Genomic DNA, 19,562 nt, shown 5'->3' with positions numbered 1-19,562 from the left:
AGAACTTGTAGTCTCTTCCCCAACCCTTGCTGGGTCAGCAATAGATTCAGACAGTTTTAAAGAAGAGAGCATAACGACAGTACCATGAATATATGGCATAATATTCTTGCCATATACATAATCAGTGCTCTCATAAAATATTTAATTTGACTACTACTTGAATCTGCTCATGCAACAGTGCTTTTCATATTTTGGAGCTTTGAATATACAGGGTTTATCTCTGTTCACTTCCCACTTTAATTCTCATAGATAATGTCCCATATGACTCAATGCAATTATGACCTGATTCAGTAAGTATGTCCTGGCCCCTCTTGCTTGAAGATTGGCTTAAATATGTTTCTATATGCTGTCACATCATAAATTGGATGCCACATCCTTAGGCACTCCCTTCACGGGATGAATTCATCTCTAATCTGTCAAGAAAAACCTTACTACATCTACATTTAATGTTTATTTTTAAATCACCCCTTTGTATGTTTTATTTTCATTTGTTTTCAAGTAAATTATAGTCAGATTTTGCTGTAATATGATCCACAGATCAATTGTTCAATTTTTGTGACTACTATTTTAGTAACCACAAAACATACTTTTTTGTTTTTAGACTTAAGAAAAAATTATAGAAAAAACTCATTCCAAAAAAGTCTAAGTTCCCCCACCCGCGGATCCCGGCCCGCAGCAGCTCTCTGCTCCCAGACCCGGTGAGAGAGAAACCCAACCGCCTGGTCAGGTGGGCACTCCTGAGGCTGCAGAGCGGAAGAGACCACCAACACTGCTCACCCCTGCCCACATCCCTGGCCCAAGAGGAAACTGTATAAGGCCTCTGGGCTCCCGTGGGGGAGGACCCAGGAGCGGCAGGACCCCGCCGGACCCTGAAGGAAACAGACCAGATAAACAGTTCTCTGCACCCAAATCCCGTGGGAGGGAGAGCTAAACCTTCAGAGAGGCGGACAAGCCTGGGAAACCAGAAGAGACTGCTCCCTGCACACACATCTCGGACGCCAGAGGAAAAAGCCAAAGACCATCTGGAACCCTGGTGCACTGAAGCTCCCGGAAGGGGCGGCACAGGTCTTCCTGGTTGCTGCCGCTGCAGAGAGCCCGTGGGCAGCACCCCACGAGCGAACTTGAGCCTCGGGACCACAGGTAAGACCAACTTTTCTGCTGCAAGAAAGCTGCCTGGTGAACTCAAGACACAGGCCCACAGGAACAGCTGAAGACCTGTAGAGAGGAAAAACCACACGCCCGAAAGCAGAACACTCTGTCCCCATAACTGACTGAAAGAGAGGAAAACAGGTCTACAGCACTCCTGACACACAGGCTTATAGGACAGTCTAGCCACTGTCAGAAACAGCAGAACAAAGTAACACTAGAGATAATCTGATGGCGAGAGGCAAGCGCAGGAACCCAAGCAACAGAAACCAAGACTACATGCCATCATCGGAGCCCAATTCTCCCACCAAAACAAACATGGAATATCCAAACACACCAGAAAAGCAAGATCTAGTTTCAAAATCATATTTGATCATGATGCTGGAGGACTTCAAGAAAGACATGAACACACTTAGGGAAGCACAGGAAAACATTAATAAACAAGTAAAAGCCTACAGAGAGGAATCGCAAAAATCCCTGAAAGAATTCCAGGAAAACACAATCAAACAGTTGAAGGAATTAAAAATGGAAATAGAAGCAATCAAGAAAGAACACATGGAAACAACCCTGGATATAGAAAACCAAAAGAAGAGACAAGGAGCTGTAGATACAAGCTTCACCAACAGAATACAAGAGATGGAAGAGAGAATCTCAGGAGCAGAAGATTCCATAGAAATCATTGACTCAACTGTCAAAGATAATGTAAAGCGGAAAAAGCTACTGGTCCAAAACATACAGGAAATCCAGGACTCAATGAGAAGATCAAACCTAAGGATAATAGGTATAGAAGAGAGTGAAGACTCCCAGCTCAAAGGACCAGTAAATATCTTCAACAAAATCATAGAAGAAAACTTCCCTAACCTAAAAAAAGAGATACCCATAGACATACAAGAAGCCTACAGAACTCCAAATAGATTGGACCAGAAAAGAAACACCTCCCGTCACATAATTGTCAAAACACCAAACGCACAAAATAAAGAAAGAATATTAAAAGCAGTAAGGGAAAAAGGTCAAGTAACATATAAAGGGAGACCTATCAGAATCACACCAGACTTCTCGCCAGAAACTATGAAGGCCAGAAGATCCTGGACTGATGTCATACAGACCCTAAGAGAACACAAATGCCAGCCCAGGTTACTGTATCCAGCAAAACTCTCAATTAACATTGATGGAGAAACCAAGATATTCCATGACAAAACCAAATTTACACAATATCTTTCTACAAATCCAGCACTACAAAGGATAATAAATGGTAAAGCCCAACATAAGGAGGCAAGCTATACCCTAGAAGAAGCAAGAAACTAATCGTCTTGGCAACAAAACAAAGAGAATGAAAGCACACAAACATAACCTCACATCAAATATGAATATAACGGGAAGCAATAATCACTATTCCTTAATATCTCTCAATATCAATGGCCTCAACTCCCCAATAAAAAGACATAGATTAACAAACTGGATACGCAACGAGGACCCTGCATTCTGCTGCCTACAGGAAACACACCTCAGAGACAAAGACAGACACTACCTCAGAGTGAAAGGCTGGAAAACAACTTTCCAAGCAAATGGTCAGAAGAAGAAAGCTGGAGTAGCCATTCTAATATCAAATAAAATCAATTTCCAACTAAAAGTCATCAAAAAAGATAAGGAAGGACACTTCATATTCATCAAAGGAAAAATCCACCAAGATGAACTCTCAATCCTAAATATCTATGCCCCAAATACAAGGGCACCTACATACGTAAAAGAAACCTTACTAAAGCTCAAAACACACATTGCACCTCACACAATAATAGTGGGAGATTTCAACACCCCACTCTCATCAATGGACAGATCATGGAAACAGAAATTAAACAGTGATGTAGACAGACTAAGAGAAGTCATGAGCCAAATGGACTTAACGGATATTTATAGAACATTCTATCCTAAAGCAAAAGGATATACCTTCTTCTCAGCTCCTCATGGTACTTTCTCCAAAATTGACCATATAATTGGTCAAAAAACGGGCCTCAACAGGTACAGAAAGATAGAAATAATCCCATGCGTGCTATCGGACCACCACGGCCTAAAACTGGTCTTCAATAACAATAAGGGAAGAATGCCCACATATACGTGGAAATTGAACAATGCTCTACTCAATGATAACCTGGTCAAGGAAGAAATAAAGAAAGAAATTAAAAACTTTTTAGAATTTAATGAAAATGAAGATACAACATACTCAAACTTATGGGACACAATGAAAGCTGTGCTAAGAGGAAAACTCATAGCGCTGAGTGCCTGCAGAAAGAAACAGGAAAGAGCATATGTCAGCAGCTTGACAGCACACCTAAAAGCTCTAGAACAAAAAGAAGCAAATACACCCAGGAGGAGTAGAAGGCAGGAAATAATCAAACTCAGAGCTGAAATCAACCAAGTAGAAACAAAAAGGACCATAGAAAGAATCAACAGAACCAAAAGTTGGTTCTTTGAGAAAATCAACAAGATAGATAAACCCTTAGCCAGACTAACGAGAGGACACAGAGAGTGTGTCCAAATTAACAAAATCAGAAATGAAAAGGGAGACATAACTACAGATTCGGAGGAAATTCAAAAAATCATCAGATCTTACTATAAAAACCTATATTCAACAAAATTTGAAAATCTTCAGGAAATGGACAATTTCCTAGACAGATACCAGGTATCGAAGTTAAATCAGGAACAGATAAACCAGTTAAACAACCCCATAACTCCTAAGGAAATAGAAGCAGTCATTAAAGGTCTCCCAACCAAAAAGAGCCCAGGTCCAGACGGGTTTAGTGCAGAATTCTATCAAACCTTCATAGAAGACCTCATACCAATATTATCCAAACTATTCCACAAAATTGAAACAGATGGAGCCCTACCAAATTCCTTCTACGAAGCCACAATTACTCTTATACCTAAACCACACAAAGACACAACAAAGAAAGAGAACTTCAGACCAATTTCCCTTATGAATATCGACGCAAAAATACTCAATAAAATTCTGGCAAACCGAATTCAAGAGCACATAAAAACAATCATCCATCATGATCAAGTAGGCTTCATCCCAGGCATGCAGGGATGGTTTAATATACGGAAAACCATCAACGTGATCCATTATATAAACAAACTGAAAGAACAGAACCACATGATCATTTCATTAGATGCTGAGAAAGCATTTGACAAAATTCAACACCCCTTCATGATAAAAGTCCTGGAAAGAATAGGAATTCAAGGCCCATACCTAAACATAGTAAAAGCCATATACAGCAAACCAGTTGCTAACATTAAACTAAATGGAGAGAAACTTGAAGCAATCCCACTAAAATCAGGGACTAGACAAGGCTGCCCACTCTCTCCCTACTTATTCAATATAGTTCTTGAAGTTCTAGCCAGAGCAATCAGACAACAAAAGGAGATCAAAGGGATACAGATCGGAAAAGAAGAAGTCAAAATATCACTATTTGCAGAAGACATGATAGTATATTTAAGTGATCCCAAAAGTTCCACCAGAGAACTACTAAAGCTGATAAACAACTTCAGCAAAGTGGCTGGGTATAAAATTAACTCAAATAAATCAGTTGCCTTCCTCTATACAAAAGAGAAACAAGCCGAGAAAGAAATTAGGGAAACGACACCCTTCATAATAGACCCAAATAATATAAAGTACCTCGGTGTGACTTTAACCAAGCAAGTAAAAGATCTGTACAATAAGAACTTCAAGACACTGAGGAAAGAAATTGAAGAAGACCTCAGAAGATGGAAAGATCTCCCATGCTCATGGATTGGCAGGATTAATATAGTAAAAATGGCCATTTTACCAAAAGCAATCTACAGATTCAATGCAATCCCCATCAAAATACCAATCCAATTCTTCAAAGAGTTAGACAGAACAATTTGCAAATTCATCTGGAATAACAAAAAACCCAGGATAGCTAAAGCTATCCTCAACAATAAAAGGACTTCAGGGGGAATCACTATCCCTGAACTCAAGCAGTATTACAGAGCAATAGTGATAAAAACTGCATGGTATTGGTACAGAGACAGACAGATAGACCAATGGAATAGAATTGAAGACCCAGAAATGAACCCACACACCTATGGTCACTTGATTTTTGACAAAGGAGCCAAAACCATCAAATGGAAAAAAGATAGCATTTTCAGCAAATGGTGCTGGTTCAACTGGAGGGCAACATGTAGAAGAATGCAGATCGATCCATCCTTATCACCCTGTACAAAGCTTAAGTCCAAGTGGATCAAGGACCTCCACATCAAACCAGACACACTCAAACTAATAGAAGAAAAACTAGGGAAGCATCTGGAACACATGGGCACTGGAAAAAATTTCCTGAACAAAACACCAATGGCTTATGCTCTAAGATCAAGAATCGACAAATGGGATCTCATAAAACTGCAAAGCTTCTGTAAGGCAAAGGACACTGTGGTTAGGACAAAACGGCAACCAACAGATTGGGAAAAGATCTTTACCAATCCTACAACAGATAGAGGCCTTATATCCAAAATATACAAAGAACTCAAGAAGTTAGACCGCAGGGAAACAAATAACCCTATTAAAAAATGGGGTTCAGAGCTAAACAAAGAATTCACAGCTGAGGAATGCCGAATGGCTGAGAAACACCTAAAGAAATGTTCAACATCTTTAGTCATAAGGGAAATGCAAATCAAAACAACCCTGAGATTTCACCTCACACCAGTGCGATTGGCTAAGATCAAAAACTCAGGTGACAGCAGATGCTGGCGAGGATGTGGAGAAAGAGGAACACTCCTCCATTGTTGGTGGGATTGCAGACTGGTAAAACCATTCTGGAAATCAGTCTGGAGGTTCCTCAGAAAATTGGACATTGAACTGCCTGAGGATCCAGCTATACCTCTCTTGGGCATATACCCAAAAGATGCCTCAACATATAAAAGAGACACGTGCTCCACTATGTTCATCGCAGCCTTATTTATAATAGCCAGAAAATGGAAAGAACCCAGATGCCCTTCAACAGAGGAATGGATACAGAAAATGTGGTACATCTACACAATGGAATATTACTCAGCTATCAAAAACAACGAGTTTATGAAATTCGTAGGCAAATGGTTGGAACTGGAAAATATCATCCTGAGTGAGCTAACCCAATCACAGAAAGACATACATGGTATGCACTCATTGATAAGTGGCTATTAGCCCAAATGCTTGAATTACCCTAGATGCCTAGAACAAACGAAACTCAAGACGGATGATCAAAATGTGAATGCTTCACTCCTTCTTTAAATGAGGAAAAAGAATACCCTTGGCAGGGAAGGGAGAGGCAAAGATTAAAACAGAGACTGAACGAACACCCATTCAGAGCCTGCCCCACATGTGGCCCATACATATACAGCCACCCAATTAGACAAGATGGATGAAGCAAAGAAGTGCAGACCGACAGGAGCCGGATGTAGATCGCTCCTGAGAGACACAGCCAAAATACAGCAAATACAGAGGCGAATGCCAGCAGCAAACCACTGAACTGAGAATAGGTCCCCTATTGAAGGAATCAGAGAAAGAACTGGAAGAGCTTGAAGGGACTCGAGACCCCAAAAGTACAACAATGCCAAGCAACCAGAGCTTCCAGGGACTAAGCCACTACCTAAAGACTATACATGGACTGACCCTGGACTCTGACCCCATAGGTAGCAATGAATATCCTAGTAAGAGCACCAGTGGAAGGGGAAGCCCTGGGTCCTGCTAAGACTGAACCCCCAGTGAACTAGTCTATGGGGGGAGGGCGGCAATGGGGGGAGGGTTGGGAGGGGAACACCCATAAGGAAGGGGAAGGGGGAGGGGGATGTTTGCCCGGAAACCGGGAAAGGGAATAACACTCGAAATGTATATAAGAAATACTCAAGTTAATAAAAAAAAAAAAAAAAAAAAAAGGAAAAAAAAAAAAAAAAAAAAAAAAAAAAAAAAAAAAAACGTCTAAGTTGAATTTGCTTATTAGTGTGATTGCATTGTAGAAAAATTTTTGACTCTTTTGAATTATTTGTAATTTTGTGTGTATGTACTGTTCAACTAGTGTCTAAAACAACACTGAAATGGGTGACATGTGTGTGCCCTCTGCATTTAATGAGCACCCCGTATGGATGCTCCGTTCATATATAAAATATGAGACTATGATCATGTAATAAGAAGAATGAGTCATCCTGCTGTTTTTAAAAGAAATCTCTAGGAGTTTGAATATAAGCAAATGCATTTATGATAGATCTTGAAACATAATCTGATAGAAAATAAGTTTTCATCTATAGACCACCCAAAACAACAACTTCCTACAAATTATTGAATAATGCTCTGCACTGCCAATGAGAAAATTTGGAGATGATATTTATTGATCTATTCCTTATAAATTTGATATTAATTTACCCACTTTACTGCCTGATCTCAGTTCCCCTTCCTCCTTCCCTCCCAATCCCTCTTTATAACCCCATTTCCCCCTCCTCTTTTCTGAGGAGAGTCATTCCCCATGGGTACCCACCTACTCTGGTACATCCACTTGCAGTAGAACTAAGTGCTTCCTCTCTGACTGAGGCCCAGCAAGGCATCCCAGCTGTGGGAAATAGATCCAAATGCACACAACAGAGTCAGAGGCAGCCCCTGCTCCAGTTGTTAGGGTACACACATGAAGACCAAGCTGCACACCTGTTACAAATGTGTAAGAGCCTTGGGTCTGGCCCATGCATATTCTTTGGTTGGTGGTTCAGTCTCTGTGAGCCTCCATGGCCCCGGGTTAGTTGACTCTGCATGTCTTCTTAAGATGGTCTTGAACCCTCAGGCCCCTCATTGGTTCCCCCTACTCTTCCACAAGACTCCCAGAGCCCAACTTTGTTTGCCTGTGGATCTCTGCATTTGTATCCATCAGCTTCTGGATGAAGGCTCACAGAAGACAGTTATGCTACTTTGTGTCTTTGGATTGTAGCATGGTCATCCTGTACTTTATGGCTAATAGCCACTTAATTCCCACAAATAATTCACCATTCGAAGGAATACAGAAATTTTAATGAAGCTGTAAGTTTTCGATGTCTATTATTCTTGTCATAGAAGAAAGATTCAAAGTCTTTCAAAGTCACGAGTCATCCTCTACTGCTCCGCAAGGACTAGTTTTAATTAAAACTTCATTTGCCATGATCTTCAGAGTCCCTAGTTAAGCACTAGAAGGTCCTCTAAATAAATCAAGACTTCTTTTCAAAACAGAGCCCCATGAACCAATATCAACACAAGAGGCAAAAGTCAGGAGGGAATTTCAAGGTCCTTTGCACTACTTGCTTTTAAGGGTTTAAGCACAAGCTTGACATTTTATGAATGCAGTTCGCTGTGTTTAATTACTATCATTATTATTATTATACATCCAGTGGTAATTATCTCTTCCCACTGTCTCATTATGTTTTGATCAATTGATATAATAAAAGTTTGCTGTAAATATAAGGTTAGGTAACGTTCAAGAAAACATATAATTATGGAATATGTAATCATATACAGTCTAAACAGCTGAAAATTTCCCAACATTTCTAACAATTAAATGTTTAGAAAGTAAAGAATTAATGCTTTTAATAACATAGGCACTGTTCTGTAGGCGATGGCTACAGAAGTCTTTATTTGTTGATCTAAAATTACTTTACTTCTGTTATATTAATAACATCCATGTTTCTTAAAATCCTGCTGGCAAAAAAAAAAAAAGTCTTGCCAGCTTTATTAATGATTCATATGGTAGTTTCTGAAGAGACAAGTCCCACAGAGAAGGAGCACTTGATTAATGACCTGGAAACACTTTTCCTTTTCAGCTGATTAAATAAAATTGACTGGATTTTTACATTTTTATAATAAAATGACCCGCAGGGCTGAGATGACACAGTGAAAGCAGCATGTTCACTCTTCAGCAGATTTTTATTTTGTCACTTGTAAAAAATGAAAGGGCTAACCACCCAAGCAGAAAAATGCACTTTATCATCGTCCAAGGCTGCCATGCTGACAAATGCTGCATACAAATATGAAGACATGGAGAAAATAGACAGTGTTGACATTCAACACGATTTTTGTCTAATGATGACTAAAATCTTATTATTTCAAGGCTAAAAGTGTTACTGTTAAATGACTATTTTTTAAATAAAAAAAAACCTAGATTTAAAAAAAATTACCTTGCCCATTATCTTCACAAGAATTCAACAGAATCGTAAATAGGATGATCAGAAGCTAGCACTTTCGTCCTTCCACGTCTCTAGGTTGGTGGGATTCTCTCTATGACCTAAGTTCTGTTATTATTTTCATAGGAACATATTCATTGATACTTGAAGTCAAAACTGTAAAATAGGAAAATGCATTTCCTTTCAATTCTCAGGGGAAAATTTTCTTTCTTTCTTTTCCTAGGTCCCTTCCAGAGCTCATGTATGAGAGTATGGGCCTCTTCCTTAGTCCTCTCTGCTGTTGGCTGACTACCCCACAGTCTTCCCTCTAAAGTGGTTCTTTTGTTATTTCCTATTTCCTCCTACTAGTTTCCAGCTGTTGCTCCAGTTCTTGCAAAGCTCTCCACCCATGCCTTGTCCATTTCCTCCTGAAGAGAAAGTCCACAGGATACCTTTGGATTAACCACCTTCTGGAGCAGAAGATATTGGGTAACACATATCGGATAGCAACATCTCTAGAAATCAATCACGTCCTGTTTGGATTAAAAAAGAAAACCTCAGAACACGTTAAGAAAAAGTCAAGCAAACACAAATTCCGGGTACTCTTGGAAACTCCAATATACTTTCAGCGTGGCAACTGACAGGGGAAAGTGACTTAGAATAGGTGAGAGCTCACCTTCTCTGTCCTACCCTTTAGAGCCAGTCATGCTATGTTGATCACATCCATTCAAATTCAAGTTCTCTCATTTCTGTTACTTGCTTAACAACAGGCCCTAGAAGGATCTGAATATGTGAATACTGAGCAATGTCGAAAATGGTATTAGTGCACATAATTTTACCTTTCCACATTTATCTGTGATCGATCTATCTGTCTGTCTGTCTGTCTATCTATCTATCTATCTATCTATCATCTATCAGTCACTTTATGCCCATCAAAAATCTTTATATAAATATTTAATGAATCAAAGTGAGGAATAGAAAAATCTTTGTCATTATATCTTATATAAAATTCATAGAAATAGTCACAATTATATATAATATATACTGGATGTATGATATATAGTATATACAATATGTACATAATTGTACATTATATATACGATTTTTGCCATATAAGCCAATGAGGTAACTTCTCACTTGCAGAGGCTGTGGCAGCCTGAAGGGTCAATGTGGTAGCTGCGATTTGGAAGCTGACCTAAGTAATTCTATGTCTTCTTAACTAGGCTAATCAATAGTCTTGAAATTTAAGGTAATCAAGTAAATGAATCATTCTAAAATTGAATATAAGCAAACTCAGAAACTCACAAATTTATTTGTTGTTTATTTTGTGAACTTTCAGAATAATGAGTGTGCCATTTTAGTTTCACAGAAGAGAAGGGAATAATAATACCTGGGGAATACTGCCTGATGGACTCGATTTGCAGTTTTGTTCAATGACAGCAATCATGTTCTAATAGTAAATCAATAATGAGCTTCTCATAAAATATTGCTCTATGAGTTCATAAAAAGATACACTTCCATAAATTATTCCAGAGTTCTCTGACTGGAGTTGAGTAGACAAGGTATTTTCTTCTTGATTATGACCCAGAACAACTTTATAATTATATTTATAATTATTTTACTTATTGTGGCTTACGATATTAATTATTTACAACAGTTGACATAATTACTATAATACTTAATAGTTAAAATAATTAGTTTATAAATTGTAAATTCAAAAGCAACAATAACTATAATAATTCAATACAAAATATAATAACTTCATGAGTTTTCTTCCATTACTTATTATTTCCAATGCATTTTGTACATGTGTTAATTATCTTAGATTAACATGAATGAAATACAATGACTGTAGCAATCTTCAACACTAACTGTATACCTCTCCATAGAAGGACACTGACAAATATTCAACTCTCCATTGCTCCTTGTTCTTTATGCAGACAATGGCTGGAAAATTCTAATAGTCCCTAGGCAGGCAATATTTTGTTGGTTAGGATAAATTAATTTTCAATGCCTAAATAAACATTTAATGTTACATACAATGCAGTTAATCTTCCATAATTATATTTCCACTTATAAATGGTATAGCCATGCAAAGAAAAATAACAATATCTGCTCCTGGGAATTTATCATTCACATTGATAAACTTATTTTGCCTTTACTGTTTAGAAAATACTCATATTTATTTTTTTGTTTGAGGTTTTTGTTGTTATTATTTTTGTTGGATATTTTTTATTTACATTTCAAATATTATCTCCTTTACCAGTTTCCCATTCATAAGCCCCTATTCCATCCCCTCTCCCCCTTCTTCTATGAGGATGTTCCCCCTACCCAACTACCCTTCCTTCCCACCCTGACATTCCCCTACACTGAGGGGTCCAGCCTTGGCAGGACCAAGGGCTTCTCCTCCCATTGGTGCCCAGCAAGGCCATCCTCTGCTACATATGCAGCTGAAGCCATGGGTCTGTCCATGTGTACTCTTTGGGTGGTGGTTTGGTCCCTGGGAGTTCTGGTTGGTTGGTAATGTTAAAAAATATAAATATGGTTTCCACGCTACAGTATTTCCCTACAATACTCTATATTTGCTAGTATATATGTAACAGCTTTATATTATATAAATATACAACTGTTACATATATACTAGAAAATCATTATGTAACTCAAAACAGCTAAACTGATATTGCAATGTGCAGAAATAAAACAGCTTTAAATTACCCTGGGAAAATTAAAAACAACCCTACTTAAGATTTTTTATATAAATAAATATATATAAATACACATACATATATATACTCTATATTTGCTAGTATATCTGTAAAATTTGTATTATATAGTATATAAATATAAATATTATTTAATCTATTTATATTCATATATGTATATTATAAATATATGTATAGTTTTATATTTATTAAATATAAATTTTATATTATATACTATATAAATTGAAATGTTATTACTATATACTTGCAAAGTTAGAGTATATATATATATATATATATATATATATATGCATAAGTAGGGTATTTTTAAATTTTCCCAGGGTAACTGAAAGCTGTTTTATTTCTTCACTTGCAATATCATTTAACTGTTTTGAGTTACATAACGATTTCAGCTTTGAAGTTAAAGGTCAGTCTCAGGGCGAGGACCACTTTACTATGAAGTTGGAAACATAAAGAAGTGTGAATAAAACTGTTCATGACCCTCTGAGTCTCGGTGAAGCAGGACTTAAGCAAGTATTTGAAGGATGTCAACTGTACACTCACTCCAACAGCCTATTATAAATGCCATGCGAGTTTCCATAGCAAGCAATAAGGCTGGTGACATTGGACACATGGTGCGGTGCTCGTAGCAAAGTCATGAGATAATTGCATTTACATGGAGATCTCCAAGAAGCCCAAAGCCTTTTATGGATTTCACATGGGAGTCAGCATGAACAATTCCCCAAAGCGCTCTACCAAATTTCAAAGGGATACATTACGCACCAACTTTCACTAGCAAAATGCGAGGCTGTAGAAAAGCTAGGCATCTTACTGGAAGTGCTTAGACCTGTCCTTTTCACATCGCGTTTCGTGTCAAAGCACTTTTACTCTTCAGTCAAGAATGTAGTGCACTACATGAACACCGAGGGGGCCCGCGGAGAGCAATTTCATGCAGCTCTCTCTTCAAGTTTACAGGCTCTCAGAAAAAGGTCAGGAGTTCAGTTTGATGATGTAAGAAGTTCAAATGTTCACCACTCTGGATACAAATACCATAAATTAAAAAATGTCAAATATTTTCACCATTCACATGTTTAGTGGGCAGGGGAACAGAAAATTCAGGAAAACTTCTCCTTGGGCACACTTTCTTAATTTTTATTTAATGTGAAGTTTCCCAGGGGAAAGAGGAAACGGGGTAGAGGAATGGAGAGAGAAGGACTAAGATTAGAGGATGGTTCAGTCTGACCGTCTCGAGACTGGGCTTGGAATCAAGAAAGCAGCCTTTCGGTTTTCCTTTCACTAGCAAGAAAGCCAAGTACTTCTCTCTCAAAAGGGAACAATAGTGATTTAGTGTCTAAAAGTTAAAATAAATTTTAAATCACTATAGGCACGACAGATTATAGTCTCTAGCATAAATAAACATAACTGAAAGTCAAGAGAAATGCTGGTTAATACAACTTCATACTTTTTGTATATTTATTTTTTATATTATTTTATTACATTTTGTATATTATATTTTAGTATATTATATAATTTATATTATCATAATATAAGTTATAATTATATAATTATATAATTTCTATTATAATTTTTAAATTATTAATATATACTCACACAAATATATTCTACTCAGTATATCTACATAATATATTATTTTTAATTGTAATTATTAATATATTTTTACATAAATACATACTCTTTAGGACATTTAGTATACTTATATTTTAGTATGATTTATTTTTATGTTATAGTGCTAGATGTGGAACCAAGGATCTTCAGCATACTATGCACATGTTCTACCCAAAGGCACAACCCACTCCACATTCATACTTTGCAAACAGTATAGACATCAATAAAATTCACAGTGTTAAATCTTGTGAATCTTTTTAACTAATGCAAAGTGTGCAAGATACTTCAAACAAATAAAATTCTAAATCCATGATGGTGCCATTATAACCAGTACGTAGAACATTAATGAGTATTACCTTTGACCTCAGTGTGTAAAAACAAATGCATCTCAAATTATGTAGCTACATATATCAGATGACATTTAATCAACAATCCAATCTAAGTGGTATGTAAGCTAGTTTTAATTGCCAGGGGAATGTAGTCTAGAATCACCTGAGAAGAAGAGAGTCACCCAACCACACGTCTGCATTCATCCACTGCTCTCTGCTTTAACCGTGGACAAATGTAAATGCCTGTCATTTTGTCCTCTCAGAGTACTGGTCTGTGAGCTGGACTTTGGAAGTACATAATCCCTTGTGGTTGTTTTTGTCTGGATATCCTTATTGCAGCAGTGGGAAAAGAAAGTAAACTAAAACTAAACTTAGTAAGCTAAGTTGCTGATTTCCAAATCTCAGACTATAACATGTCATGTATTGCCTTCATTTCTAGACCATGACAGAGAGCTACCTTATGACTGAGAAAGCAGCCACTCTGGACTTCGTGTCTCTGACTCCATGAGGAAGGAACTAGTCAGAGAGCCAGTTATACAGGGTGTGAGATTTAGCTGTCCAGAGAGTGTCTTTACTGACATCAGGATGGGTTGGTTCTATGCATTTCATAGTACATGAAGCACTGCTCTCCCCTGTTCCTCCCGCTTTTTTTCCTTCTCTCTCTCTCTCTCTCTCTCTCTCTCTCTCTCTCTCTCTCTCTCTCTGTGTGTGTGTTTGTCTGTCCGTCTGTCCCCATTAATACCAGCAAAAATCATCGTTCAAGATTTTCAAGAAATTTCATGATGAAACATAGGGACTACCAGGGCTCAGTGCTGGAACTGAGCTGAACTCCACAAGGGTGATAAAAGAAGTGCTCTGTGTTCCCTAGTCTCTGGCTGTCACTTAAGAAATTGTTTGACCTGAGGCAATTCCATTAATCTCCCCATTTCTCAATTGCTTCAAGCATGAAATAGAAATAATACCCTACACCTGCAGTTTTAGTCTCATGGGGACTATGAAAAGTATCACATGAGAACTTGTAAGAAAGGCTCCACCTTGAAGTGGTCTATAAATGCACAGCTTATGAGGCTCCGTGCCTCTTACACTTCACTGTATCCCTCTGCTTACTTTCATCCCCCTCATAAACTCAGTGAGAGGATCCAGCCCTCACAGCAGTTTTCCCATCTAATAATTAACACTGCCACCACATGCTGAAGCCTATATTTTATAACCTTTCACATTTCTGATACATGGAGGATGTCACTACCCTTGACTAAATTTCTCTGAAGTACTTTTGTCATTGACTAATGAAGCCCAAGGACTCAAAGGACAAGGGGGCTGTCACCTTGAGCTTTGCAGAGCCATTCATGTCCCTTTGATAATAGCAAGTATTACACACTTGCTTACTGAACTTGGTAGTGTGCTTGCTTGATTTACCTTACTTGTCTTTAGCTTCCTGTGCTCTGTCCTTCCTCAGCTAATTTCAAACTGTAGATCAGAAGCACCTATATAGTACACAGAGGATAAAATGGCTGCTGAGCTAGAAAATGGACTCAACCTGTATTTATATGGACAGTTTTTTTAAGAAATAAGGTGGGACTGAGGCTGGAGAGATCGCTTAAGGCTTGCTTCTCTTAGAAAGAACTGGAATTTCATTGTGAGCATCCACATTGTGTGCCATATAATCACCTGATACTCCAGCGCCAAGGACCAACTGCTTTAACTTGAGTTACATGAGCACCTGTACATACATGGTATAGACTTACACAGATACAGACATAGGTTGCATAAACATGTGAATGGATTGGTGGAGACATGGATGGATGGATGGATAGAGAGATATAGAGATTGATAGATGATAGTAAGATACAGATATACATAGACATACATAGATATTATGTTTTAAAATAATTTTCAAAAATAATAGGAACTAAAGAATATGAGGTCATTAATATGGGAGAGGGGTCATGGGAGGAGTTGGAGTAGGACATGGGAATGAAGCAGATGCCTTGCTCATGTATGACCTTCCCAACATAAAAAATACATAAAATATGCTGCAATTTCCTGAGAAAGTACAAAATTTTCTCCAGATTTTGTATGCAAGTTATTATATGATTGATACTAAAAGCATGATTATCCAGTAGAGAATAAATATCTTATGTGTCTCATTTTAACTGTATTTTAGCATCTTTTATAGCCAATTCCTCTTGTGTTTTCATTTTTCAAGGCAAAAATAACACCTTAAACTTCCAGGTTCACTTTAGATTTGTATGGATTCTTGACAGATTCTTTCATATGATGTTTCTGTTTGAGAATAGTGTGTTTACTTTAACTTTCAAAATACCGTGGCATTCATATTCAAATTTAAATAAAAACGAACTCAAGATTGCATCAAAAATTTAAAGCTAAGAGGACAGGTATACCACTTATTTTTGATAGGTTTAATGTGGCAAAATTGGCCTACTCTGGTATATAGTATTTATGTTCTCTCCTGGGAACCTTCACTCCATTAAGAAGAAAGAAATCTAAAATTTGTATCAGACAGTAGCATTCTCTATTTTCCTAATCATTTGCTTATTGGAACCCAATTTGATTCCCTTTATTAGTGTCTACCACAGATCCATGGGAAACAATGTTCACTCTGTCTAGCAGGAATAGAGTAGCTAAAATCTGTCATGGGAGATTTTAACTGAACAAGAACATGACTCTGGAGGTTCAGAGTGTTTTGTCACTCTCCTAACCTACCAATCAGTAAATAATTTTAGCATCATCCCTTAATTTCTTCTCCTCCACTTGAACTGCCTTTGAAAAATACCCCATAGTCATATTTCTGAGACACAGATGAACAGAGATATTGTGTTTCTTATATTAAGGGTAAGAAGACTTCAAGCACTTCAGAAACAGGGCCCAGAAAGCCTGGAGCAGGTTAGGATGCAAATGCCCCTCCCTGAGGATTAGCTTTCATAGTACCGTGTAAGCTTCTAAATGAGGAAGGAAACTAACAGTCTTACCCAGGTTTGACCCCTATAAGCCACATTAATGAGTGGCATGTTATGATTACCCTGAGTATGTAGTAGTAACAACCCTATTTTGGAGGTAACCAACAACTCTTTAATTGGATGTACCCACTTGACAAGAAGGAAAACATACCTGGTACTGGAAACTTAGCTATGCTGTTTAGTGCTGTTTACTGTTATGTGCTCTTGACAGTAAATAAGAGTTATCAACTGAGAAAATGCCTCTAATATTCAGTCATAGGGCATTTTCTTAATTATTGGTGAATGCAAATGACTCAGCCCAAATGTGTGTGGTAACATCCCTAGGATGGTGGTCCTGGCTTCTATAAGAAAGCAGGTGAAGCCAGATACGGTGACCAATCCAGTAAGCAGCACCCATCCATGGCTTCTGCATCAGCTCCTACCTCCAGGTCCCAGTCCTCTTTGAGCTCCTGTCCTGACTTCCTTTGATGATGTACTGTGATTTGGAATTGTAAGCCAACCTTTCTTTCCAGCTTGCTTTAATCATAGAGTTTTATCATAGCTGCTAGGAGCTGTTGAAATCATAGTTATTGGAGAAGAATCTAAAACTATTAGTTTACTAAGGTAGCATAATGTCTACCAACAACCTATAAACATTTGTCCTTATACCCACAGACATTTGTAGTTTTCACATCTGACAAAGGAAATTTCTCTTTGCAATAGAAAAACAGTACTATAGAAAATCACAGCCAATCAAAATGCAGAGTTCAGAAGCCCAGTGCTAATAGATGAATCTGCAAAATACTCTTACACCTAGGTTCAGGGAATATTGGATAAGAGGGAGGAGAAATGTTGCAAAAGTCAGAGGATTAGGGAACTTATTGTGAGATCGTATCTTCTACTAGTATCAGAAGCTTTACTTGTAAAGTCTCATCAACATGGCTGGCTGAGTGGAAGCTGAACAAGGGTGATAACACTGAATGGGCCAAACTGAGTCTGAAAAGGCCAAAAAGCCATAACTCTACATAAAGAACTATAGGCAAGTGAGGACAACTCAGAATGGATGTGAAATCAAAGTGGTTATCTTTGCCAGAGAACAGGACACCAATTGGTTGTCCAGTGCCATATGGTCACCCCTGAAAAATATACAAGTAGAATTATATGGATCAAGTAATTCCATATATTTAGAAATATATATATATGTATATGTGTGTGTGTGTGTGTGTGTGTGTGTGTGTGTGTGTGTGTGTGTATAACAGACTTATGAAGCTCATTGCTAATAAATCTGCAAAACATTCACATCTAAGGTTTGGGGAACATTGTAGAAGAGGGATCATATATATATATATATATATATATATGTGTGTGTGTGTGTGTGTGTGTCTACATATTTGAATAAGAAGATGTTATGGAAGGTTATTGGTTTTGGAGGGAGGAAAGGGAAGGGAAAATGCTGTAATTATAATATAATCTCAAAAATAAAATAAATAATATTTTTAAATTAAGAAAGAAAAATAATTCAATAAATTGTCATCTGCCACAGTATTATAGTTATAAACTATATTCAAAGATGCTTTACACTTCTAATTTGTTCATTATCTTACTTAACATGTGTGCTGTTTTCAAAGAATCCATTTGTAAAATTTATCATGAATTAGTACCTTCGCTTTCAGTAGAAAGAATATTCTGAAGGAAAACTATCCAACTTAAAGGTGCATTATGCCTTCCATTCTTTTTAATTTGAGAAAATACTCCAATTTGATCAGAAAATAAGGTAGAGAATAAAATCAAAGATCAAGACACAACATGAGGATATTTATGGGAGTATTCATTAACACTGACAAAGAGATCGCCACTTCTGATTATTTCTGAATTATGATGATCCAAATATGAATGAATTACTAGCTTACCACATTCCTTTTCTTACAGCCAGTGAATGAAGATATGTGTGATGAACTTTAAAGCCTTCTTTAACCCAAGAGCAAAAGACACTATTGTACTGTTGACACTTACCTCCCTGAAATTCGCTCTAGCTCTGTATCTTTCAGTACTAATGCCTTGTAAACATCTTCAAATCACACACACACACACACACACACACACACACACACACACACACTACTGTCTCTTTAACAGTGCCTTGTCTAGGGTTTTATTTTAAGTATTTCTATTGCATACTCTATCTCGTAGACTAAGAAAAATTTCAATCCCTGACTCTCAGGACCATCAGATGACAAGGTATTACAAAATATAAAAGAAAGAAAGGGAAATCTTAGCATATTTAATTGAAGTATGTGTAATAACTGGAATACTTAAACATTTCAATTGATGAAAAATATTAAAATATGTTACCAGGCAAATTTTTTCAGTTTCTACTAAGGTATGTAAGAACAATCATTATTTCAAAACCATCCAGGACCCTTTGTGTGCATAGAATATTCTAGTCATCGTATATTGTAAACTGATACTGTCCTATTTCTTTTATCTTTTTGTATTCCTCAAAATTATCTCTAAATTCCTGAAACATACAAGGTACTATCAGAAATAGCTTTTTCCATTTTTTTTATTTTGAGGGCATGATATTCAAATATTGTCTTCAACCTACTAAAGCTATGTTTGACACCCAAAGGGAACACACACAC

At 37.3% G+C, this 19,562-nt stretch overlaps 1 long non-coding RNA gene across 5 annotated transcripts in view; it reads right to left on the bottom strand.

Annotated features, from left to right (window-relative positions):
• The window catches only part of LOC147996079 (uncharacterized), a 127,861-nt gene that overhangs the window by 22,031 nt on the left and 86,268 nt on the right, over positions 1-19,562 (bottom strand). For 2 of the 5 annotated variants that reach the window (XR_015670869.1, XR_015670856.1), the window contains exon 6: positions 8,167-9,839. The exons of the other annotated variants lie outside the window; for them this stretch is intronic. This is a non-coding gene — a long non-coding RNA (uncharacterized LOC147996079). Of the gene's footprint in view, positions 1-8,166; positions 9,840-19,562 lie in introns of those variants that run through there. 5 annotated transcript variants of the gene reach the window in all.

The sequence above is a fragment of the Rattus norvegicus genome, chromosome 2 (genome assembly GCF_021556685.1).
Source record: "Rattus norvegicus strain SHRSP/BbbUtx chromosome 2, alternate assembly SHRSP_T2T, whole genome shotgun sequence".
Taxonomy (NCBI): Eukaryota; Metazoa; Chordata; class Mammalia; order Rodentia; family Muridae; genus Rattus; species Rattus norvegicus.
This window is presented reverse-complemented; position numbering and strand designations above follow the sequence as displayed.